Source organism: Psammomys obesus, unplaced genomic scaffold (genome assembly GCF_907164565.1).
Source record: "Psammomys obesus unplaced genomic scaffold, mPsaObe1.curated_primary_1811, whole genome shotgun sequence".
Taxonomy (NCBI): Eukaryota; Metazoa; Chordata; class Mammalia; order Rodentia; family Muridae; genus Psammomys; species Psammomys obesus.
This window is the reverse complement of record NW_026587216.1, coordinates 33,977,896-33,988,301: the sequence shown is the minus strand read 5'-3', so window position 1 is coordinate 33,988,301 and position 10,406 is coordinate 33,977,896.

The window sequence follows — 10,406 nt, the reverse complement described above, 5'->3', positions numbered from 1 at the left end:
CTTCTTCTTCTTCTTCTTCTTCTTCTTCTTCTTCTTCTTCTTCTTCTTCTTCTTCTTCTTCCTCTTCTTCTTCTTCTTCTTCTTAACTGTTTCTCTCTTCTTTTCTCTTAAACAGGTCAAGGCTTGCTAGCTAGCCCTGGCAAAATGTTCAAACCTTTAGTGAGTTAATGAGACTCTCTGGGTTTTTTTCAGGCCACAGTTCTTGCCCATTATGCCATCTCATTAGCCAGGCCATGTTCAGGCACATGCTGAGTTCTCAGAAAATAGGCCTTTGCAATGTCATATAATTGAGACAGAATAAAATCTGGTGCCAGAAGAATGTGTGTTTGAATGCTGTCCCCGTGACTTCTAGTTGTATGAGCTGATAAAAGTCACAACCTCACCAGGTAGCATATTCCTTACCTAAAAACTGGATGTTAATGACATCAAACTCAGCAGAGGCATTGAAGACTAAATAAGAGCATGCAAACCACTTATGTGACAGAATTCTGGGTACCTGTACAGTCCATTCCAGAAGCTGGATCTTCATTCAAGAGGTCTCCATCATCCCAATCTGCTATCCATCATTACCAACTTGAAAAGTAGATAACAAGAACACAGGACAATACCCTTGATAATAAAAGTGACTACTGCTTAATTAGCACTTCCTTGTCACCAGGTAGACTTCTGGCCTTACAGCCACCAGAGGTATAAAAAGGTAGATAGTATTTCAAACAATCCTCATACTTACCCAAGGAGTTAGAAGCCAAGCATCAGAAAAGAGTGTCTTGAAGCTATTGACTTCTGAAGCTAAGATTTGGCTCTACATGTTCCATAAGACAAAAAAGTCTATGTTCCAATAACTGTCCAACCAGCTTCCACAAAATTCCATCAGAATTTCCTTGTTGACCTACGGCAGGGAAGCTCTGTCCACTCTTACCTATCTGTGTCAGAGAGAAGACTTGGCTCATGGAGGGATCAGTAACTGAAGAACTCCTTAGGCACTAAGGAAGTAGTATCATGCATCATTAGTGAGAGATCACATGCCTTTTGAGGCAGCATGCTTAGTTTGAGGATCAGCCCTGAGTTAAAAAGAAAAAGTCTCCACAGACAAGCATGCAGAACCACAATGAATGCCATTCATGGTGCATGAATCCATCCATCTGTTGAAATAACTTTGCAGTCTCCCAAGTTTCTCTAGAGCTGTCAAATCCAGAGCTCACTACACTCAGCTTCTGAAGGAGGTTCATGGTCCCAGGTCTTAGTTACTCTGGTAGTAACTGTCTTTGGGGGGGTAGACAGAACTCTGTTTTGGGGGCTGCTCACCTAAGAAAGTTACACAAGAACAAGAAAAAGAAAGTTCTTTACACAAGCAGTGCCAGGTTAGAAGGTCAAGCCTGCAATCCATCACCTTCTTTCTTGCCATGGTAGATTAAGCTTATCTTCTGCAAGAAAGAATCAGTCCAACATTCAGAGGAAAGTATAGGGAAAAGGAGAGAAAAACCATTATACTGTCTGTTTTGAACCAACGTTCCTCTCTAAGCTTCCCAAGGACCCTTACCAACAAAATTCTGGGTTTCAGTTGAGTTAATTTTCATTAAAACTATCCCTTTGTATAAAAAAAAAATCTTGATTCAGATGATTTAATATTTTTTAAAATAAGGTTAGAAAGATCAGATCTAGGAAATGAAAATTTATCAATATAATAAGACTTCACAAATCCTCAACTGTTTTCTCTTGAGACAAAATGCAGATTTGCATGTACTCTTCACCAAGTGCATCTTTTCCTTGGAAATTTCTACTTAAAATTCCAGACAAACAAACAGTGACCGCAAACTACAGAGAAAAAATATTCAAGGGGGTGAAATAATTTAAAATACTTCATGGACATAAGGACAAGCTGTTCCTATTCTTATGCTGGCCTGGGTCTGAGAGGAACATAATATTATCCTTACCAGAAAAAGAATCACTCTGATCCTTTGAGAAAGTTGCTTAGTGATGTGGAGAATGAGGATAGGCCTCAAAGCTCTAAAGGGGACGCTTCATCTCATTTAAACACAACCCAAACTACAGCTAAGCAGAGCACATCAAATTATCTAGATGTGATCACACCAGATCATTCCTGCTTTCTAAGTTGTGCATATTCTAGCACTGAGATGCTGTCAAAGAACATGGGCAACAACCAAAGATGTGGGTCTTGATGCTATGGCCAAAAAACACAACCAGGCATGAGAGATTTGGATTTTTTTTCCTTTCCTCCTTACATTTCTCACTTCCTTCCCCCTTCCTCTCTTTCTCTTCATCTCTACTCTTCTCAGAGGTTTATGACTAGAACAGTTCTTAGATAACAAGCTATCCATGGCTTACGTGTTTTATATTGTAATTACCAAGTAAGGTAACTTCGTTAGCATGGCTTCCAATTTTCTGTTTAAATATTTGATACTCTCTGCATCTAATACTGGAGAGTGGCTTATATGACTAGTATACTGGAAAGCTCAAGTGAGTTGGCCAAAAATAACTTGCTCTGTGACCTTCACCTCCTAGAGCTACATTTATTTACAGTTATTTCATATGGCTCTACTAAATTGTAACTGTCTACAAATACAAACCCTCACCAGTCTCAAAGATTACTCTCTATATTCATCTCAGTTGTATAGAATCTCTTTGTTTTTCATTAATTTTTTCATCATAGTTCTGGCATTTAATAAACATAAATGGTTGTTTTCCTTGGCCTAAGTGACTGTGATAGTCTAGTTGACTTGTGTTCATAAAAATATAAGAAATACGCTTTTCTATCACTGTTCTAAGAACAGAGGCTGGCATGCAATTCATTGACTTGACTTATGGCAAACCACATGAATAAAATTGTAGCCTCTGGCATATTTAAGGGCATTTGTAAGTTCTTACTAAAATATGATTAAAATGTGTAGCTTTCTGCATAGTAATATTTCAGTAATAACCACTGTGGACATAAATTGGTGTCCAAAGATAGATTTTTGCTAAAAATTGCAAACAGTGGGTAGAGAAGGACTTCCAAATGCATTCTTTTCTTCTTGACCCTTAAGTTCTTAGGAAAGATACAAATTTCAAGGAAAACATTTTCATTGTTATAGCCAGGAAGGGGAAACATAGATCTAAAAATACAGGTCAAACACATTACATATTTGTTAATTTCCCATGTTTGGAAAGTTCATGATCTGTTGAAATATTCTAAATGCTGAAGTAGTAGAGACTCTGGAAATTTTCATCAGCTGCTTCCAGAATTGTTTATTTATTAATACCTCCCAAATCTTAATTATATATACTTACCTAATTTATACCAATTATAAAAACATTTTTCTTATAGAAATCCTATGATACTGATATGATTTTCCTAAAACTGTTATTTAACTGAAGACTAAAAATGAGTCGCTTGTAAAGATCACAAGTTCACAGAGGGCAGAGCCTAATCCTGAGTCCCAGCTTCACAGCCACATCACATCTCACTAGAAAGAGAACTCCTGGACTTAATTTGGGGTCTATTATGTTTTTTTCTGTTATACCATGATCGGTATTTATGGCTTATATTAATGTATTAGAATGCTTTTCATTGACAATATTTATTTGTCTTTATTTTCTCCTGGGGAATCCTTGGGACATGGAAGAACATTGAAACCGTGTGAAGAAGTACCAGTGGGAACATTTGGGATGCTTAGTTAAAGAGATATCAATCATAAACAAAGTACCCTGGGGGCCATAAAGGCTTTGAAGTATAGAAGGGTGGGGTCTTCTATATCAGTAAATAGGGGTCAGAGGTGTAAGTGTCTGGAGACTGCAGCATGGCATAGGAACTGTGCTCTATTATTCAGTCAGCACAATGACAGGGAGAGCAAGCCAAAGGAGAACAGCTGTTACAGATCCACCCGCACACGGCAAATTTTCTTCACTGATGAAGTGGTGATTGCACTCTGCTTCCTGAAGGGAAAGGTGGTTGCCAAGTCTGTGTCAGGGCAGCCAGTTCAAATGAGTCCAGCTTTGGAAAGTAGGAATGCTGACAGGATATCAGGACGCACAATCATGTGGCCTAAAGACACAGATTACCTCATATTTCACATGGATATTTCTGTGGAAACTTAGCTCGTGCTACCCAGGAGCCAATATCCATGAATAAATATGGGAATAAGAATGTGAAGCCTTGGGATGTAGCCGTGGAGCTGATGTCACTGAGATGTGGCTTGTCACTTCTTTGCTAAACCAGATGTGGAGCTGGTTACATAAGCAGCCACTGTGGTGAGGTGAGCACAAAACAAGGGAATATTGGCTGCTACAGTCTCAAGCCTAGGCAAGGTGGACAGAGAGCAGCAGGACATGGGACTGTCAGAGAGGGAATAACTTTTGCTTTTATTTTTTCTTTTTTCTTTTTGAAGAAGGCTAAGTAAAAAATAGCACTAATCTCAGCAAACAGTATCTACAGCTGCTCAGGAAAGAACAGCCTTCATTCAAATGCACTGCAGAAAGGACAGCTGGTCACATTGGTCTTCTCAGCCTTCCTCATGCACATATTTAGCAACACACTCAGTGGCAGTTTCTTTGAGAATAAAAGACACTGATAGATATCTGGGATAACTCCAGTTCTGCAACATTTGCATAAAGGGAACTTATCAAGTCCTATTCCATTATGTTCACATTCAACTCTCTCTAGTTATCCCCAGTTCTCACTTTTAATGCAGAATACATTAGCCTTTAAAATAGAATGAGGTGGCTAATAAACTATAGAAGAGTCAGCATTAAAAGTCAAGACCTAGACTGGGTCAGTTTGGGGATGGTTCCAACCAGAAGGCTGACAGGATGTTTCCTGTTCTTGTTTGCCATTAATGTTCTGTTCTATAAACACGAAAGCTGCTCTTCCATTACATCACCTGACTGCTAACTTTCACATGTAGTGAATAAAGGGAAGGGGCCTCACCCAGTTACAGTGTGACAAATAGACTCATAAACCAGGCATTAATGTTCAAAGCCATGAAATCTCCAGGTTAATGGACCACACACACACACGCACACACAGACATACATATATACACACACACACACATATCCACTTTCACAACATGAAAGTGTCAATACCATGACAAATAGTGTGTATTTCTAGACATAGGTTATGAGTTTACACACACATGCATGCAGGTAACATGTTTAACCTGAGAAGATACAGGGAATCAAGGAGTAACTTGGAGATTAACCTTAAAAATTAGCAAAATTTTGACAGATCAAAGTTCTGTAGCAGGGAAAAGAAGATCCAGAGGCAAACATCCCTTGTTCTTTTAAGGAAAAAAAGAAAGAAGAATGGATAAAAATAATGTCTTTTCTGTAATGAAAGATTTGCTTTTAGTTTTGAGCATTCTGAACAGGAAACAAACGTGTTTGGAACTGGAGGCTTAGAAAACAGCCAACATACTCAGGTGGCTGATTTGCTCTTGCTTTGTTCTCTGTACCCAGGGAAGGGAAGGATTAAATAGAACACAGTTGGGTTATGCCCAGGCACATCCTTCTGGTTAGATTGGAAATGTGAGATGTGTTTCTCATGAAAACCAAAATGTTTGTCTACAACATTATAAACACTCAGAAAGGAGAAAATAAATATCATTGCTTTGGTACTGTCAATGATAATAATCAGTACACTAGGGCCTGCCTGTGGTAGAGCAGACCATTTTTCCTTCACTTTTGTAGTGGGAAATCCCATCTCCCTACTAGATGTCAGTCTCTGTTTCTAGTCTGTCCATTGTTGTCTCCCATGATCTCCATCAAACCTTTCTTGGACACATATGTGTTACTTCTAAGCCTCACTTTCTCACAGGTCATTCACCAGAGTTCAACATTTAAAAATATATCCACAAGTTAAGAAGTTCCTCACTAACCTTTGTCACTGTCTTCTTCATAGGAGAAGCCAACACAGTCTTGCGCATATGGCTCTAAAGGTGATCTTCTCTAAAGGACTGTGGGATCAATTAACAATAGAATAAGGGTTCTTGGACCTAAAAAAGAAAAATGATTCCACTCCAGAAAACCCTCAAAGACTACTTCTTATCTTGGGGCTATGGAAAAGAAATAATCTCACAAAGGAACACATGCATAAATTGACAATAATTCGGCAAGGCAACTTTGTTTTTCAAAAAGGGTAGGCCAGAACAAAAACTGTGCTAAGGAGCACAGTTGCCCAAGATGGACTGTCTTTTATCCCTGACACAGATGGTAACTGGGTCTCATCTCATTGGTGGAAATAATACTTCACAATCCGATATGACAGGGTCATTAGTGCAAAAGGGAAGCGGAGGTTTAGGAAACATAGGGCCTTGTCAAGCTAACTACCTTTAATTTAAAAAACAATTCTTAAGTGGGAAATAGCAAGAGCTAGAGAGGACAGGAACTCCACAAGGAAAGCAACAGAACAAGAAAATTTGAACACAGGGAACTTCCCAGAGACTCATACTCCAACCAAGGACTATTTATGGAGATAACCTAGAACCCCTGCACAGATGTAACCCATGGCAGTTCAGTGTCCAAGTGGGTTACCTAGTAATGGGAAGAGGGACTGCCTCTGACATAATCTGATTGGCCTGCTCTTTGATCACCTCCCCCTGAGGGGGGAGCAGCCTTACTAGGCCACAGAAGAGGACAATGCAGCCACTTTTGATGAGAACTGATAGACTAAGATCAGAAAGAAGGAGAGGAAGACCTTCCCTATCAGTGGACTTGGGGAGGGGCATGCATGCAGAAAGGGGAAAGAGGGTGGGATCGGGAGGGGAGGAGGGAGGGACTTATGGGGGGATACAAAATGAATAAAGTGTAATTAATAAAAAATAAAAAAGTTAAAAAAAACAATTCTTAAATGTAGAACATAGGAATTGATGACAGATTGTGAGTTACGGGACAAAGGCAAATATCTAAAGATTTGAGTATCTCTGAGGAACCCATTTCTGCAGTATCCCAAAAGTCAAAGCCTCCAATTTTATTCCAAGAATACTTTCTTTGTTCTCAGATAGATAAAAAGTGGTGAAAAGGAGTAGATAGAGTGGAATGTCTGTTCTGAAAAGAGGACTGAGGATATGCTCAAATACATGGCCAGGACATCTGGACTGGTCAGTGGTGATTTACAGAAAACATAACAAGTCTGCAAATGCCATGCACGTCAGAGAGTTTATCTCAGAGAAATAAAGGTCCTACAAGGACTCACAATCTGTCCACCCATTTTGCTGCTTTTTTTATTTTATTTTTCTATTTTATATGAATTAGTGTTTTGCTTGCATATTTGTCTGTGTGAGGCCAGGCAAAATCTGGCAAGTCTGCATCCACAGGGACAAGTGATCAAAAAGCAGGCAATCGAGTTCATGACAAAGGTCACCTCTGTTCCCCTTACTCCAAATCACACATGGAGACTTAGCTGCCTACGGACTACATCTGTGCAGGTGTTCTAGTTCCTCTCCATTCGTGGTCCTTGGTTGGTGCATCATTCTCTGCAGGACCCCCTGGGCTCAGCTTTTTTAGCTTTGTTGGTTTCCTTGAGGGGTTCTTGTCTCCTCCGTGTCCTTCTATCCACCCTCTCCACTTCTCCCATAAGACTCCCTGCTCTATGCCCAAAGTCTGGCTTTTAGTCTTAGCATCTGCTTCAATTCCCAGGTGGGTGGAGCTATACAGAGGACCCTCCATAGAAGATTCCCATCCCGTTTCCTCTCTTCCACCACTTCTGGTCTCTATACTGTTTGCCATTCTGAATGAGATTTAAGCATTCTCCATAATGTACTCATTGTTGTTTAGTTTCTTTAGGTCTGTAGATTTTAATATACTTATCCTATATTATATGGCTAATAACCGCTTATAAGTGAGTATATACCGTGAGTGTTTTTCTGCTTCTAGGTTACCTCACTCAAGATAATTTCTAGTTCCATCCATTTGCCTGCAAACTTCATGATTTACTTCCCTGTTTTTAATAGCTGAGTAGTATTCCTGTGGGTAAATGTGCCACAGGTGAACAAAATCAATACCCCAGTTTTATACCAAGCTCTGAAGAAAATTACCTGCTCTAACCTCCTCTTCCAACCATCTCCAGCCAATCACACAGACCTTCTCCTTCATACCCTACCTCCATTATTGGTTTATTTCAGCCCCAAATCCCAACAAGCATTCTATGGGAACACAAACACCATGCCAGCCAGGGAAGTGGGTAGGCTAACTACAGAGCTTCACCTCTTCCTCTGCTTCTCCAAGTCTAATCTTTTGCCTTCTCTCCCCTGTAGTCTGTAGATCACCTGCTGCAGCCTCCCCTCACTCTCCACACCCCTACCCAAGGACTAAGAAAATTCTGGAACACCTTGCTTGCCTCTCTCCAGTGGCCCACCCAACCCCACCCTTTGAACGCTTCCCCATTAGTCAGTCTCAGTCCCAATTCCTAGAAACACATTTTACATGGAACCCTCAGTGGTCACACCTATCAAAATCCCAAAAGCATTTCCTACCAGGCAACACCTACTTACCACACTCTCCTAAGAACCACAGACAGCAATAGTAATCAAGCAACAAAACACCTACCCAACAAAAATAAGGCTAGATATCAGCACCTAGAGTTACAGTCTTCCCAAACTCAGATGCCTAAATGACAGTGTAAAAAACACAATCAATAGCATCCAGGATAATCTATTCCCACTCTAGCCCAAGGACACTACCACAACAGGCTCTGAATATTGCAACATAGCTGAAGCACAAGAAAAAGGCCTTAAATAGAATGTATAAATATGCTAGAGATTCTTAAAAAAGAAACAAATAAATACTATAAACATACAAACAGTAGAAAGAAAAGAAATAAACAGTTCAAGAACTGAATAGGATCAATAAAGAAAGCCCAGACTGGAAAATCTGGAAATGGAAAATGTAAGAATTTGAACAGAAAGCTCAAAGGCAAACCTCAGTGACAGACTATAAGAGATGAAAGAGAGTATCTCTGGCCTTAAAGACAATATGGAAGAAATGGACCTCAAAGAAAACCACTAAATCTATAGAACACCTGGTGTAACAGAGCAAGATAGTGCAAAGCTTTCTCCATCCTGTTTTATTGCTGAAGCCATTTCTTGGTTTAATTAGAATCTGATCTCCTTGATGGAGAATCCCATGGAAAATTACTCAGCCCTATTCTAGGAACCCAAGGTCAGGATGTCTTAGCTAACTTAGCTTCTGTTAAAACTTACTATTTATGTGGAACCCCCTCCAGCTAACTGCTTATTTCAGCTTCTGTTAAACTTCCTGCTTCAAACCCATTACTCTGTGCAGTCCCCACTGCAACTACTGAATAAGATTCCAGGGTATATTTTTAGACTTTAAAAACCCCAGGTTCTGGACACTCAAGACTATACTCAGGTCCTCAAATTCTTGGGTGTGGTCCCAGACAGCCGGAATAAAGACTTTCAATTGGCTATAAACTGTGTGCAAGTGGTCATCTTCGGTGAGATCCTCATAAAACTATGAAGTATCCTCTTAGAACCTCTATCACTGTGTCCCATAAGGTGGGGTATATTGTGTTTTCAGTTTCATTAAATTCTGGAAAGTCTTTAATTTCTGTCTCAACCTATTTTCAATTCAGAAGTGATTTGTTCAGTTTCCATATGCTTGTAAGCTTCCATTTGTTTCTGTTGTTGATATCCAGATTTAATTTGTGGTGGTCAAATAGGATGCAGAAAATTTTTAACATTACTGCATTTGTTGAGAATTGCTTTGTGTCTGAGTACATGATCAATTTTGTAGAAAGTTCCATGAGATGCTGAGAAGAAAGTATATTCTTTTATGTTTGATTGAAATGTTCTGTAAATATCTGTTAGGTCCATTTGACTTAGGATATCAGTTAGCGTCAGCATTTCTCTGTATAGTTTTTATCTGGATAACCTGTCTATCAGTGAGAGTTGGGTACTGAAGTCTCTAACTATTAGTGTGTGAGAGTCAGTATGGGATTTAGGTTGTATTAGTATTTCTTTTATGATACTGGATGCCTTTATGTGTGGTTCATAGATGTTAATACTTGCCATGTGCTTATGGTGCATTTTTCCTTTCATAAGTATGTAGTGTCCTTCCCTGTTTCTTCTGATTAGTTTTGTTTTGAAGTCTTTTGTCAGCTGTTAAAATGATAACAAAGCTTGCTTCTTAGGTCCACTTGCTTGAAAATATTTTTCCATTATTTTATACTCAAGTGTTGTCTGACCTTAATATTAAAGGTGTGGTTTTTGGACACAGTGGGACAGATCCTGTTTCTCGTCTAATTTGTTAATCTTGATTTTTTGTTTTTGTTTTTAATTGGTAATTTAGATCATTGATGCTGAGAGATATCAATGAGCTGTATTTATTGGTGTCTGTCATTGTGGAGTGTGTGTGTGTGTGTGTGTGTGTGTGTGTGTGTGTGTGTGTGTGTG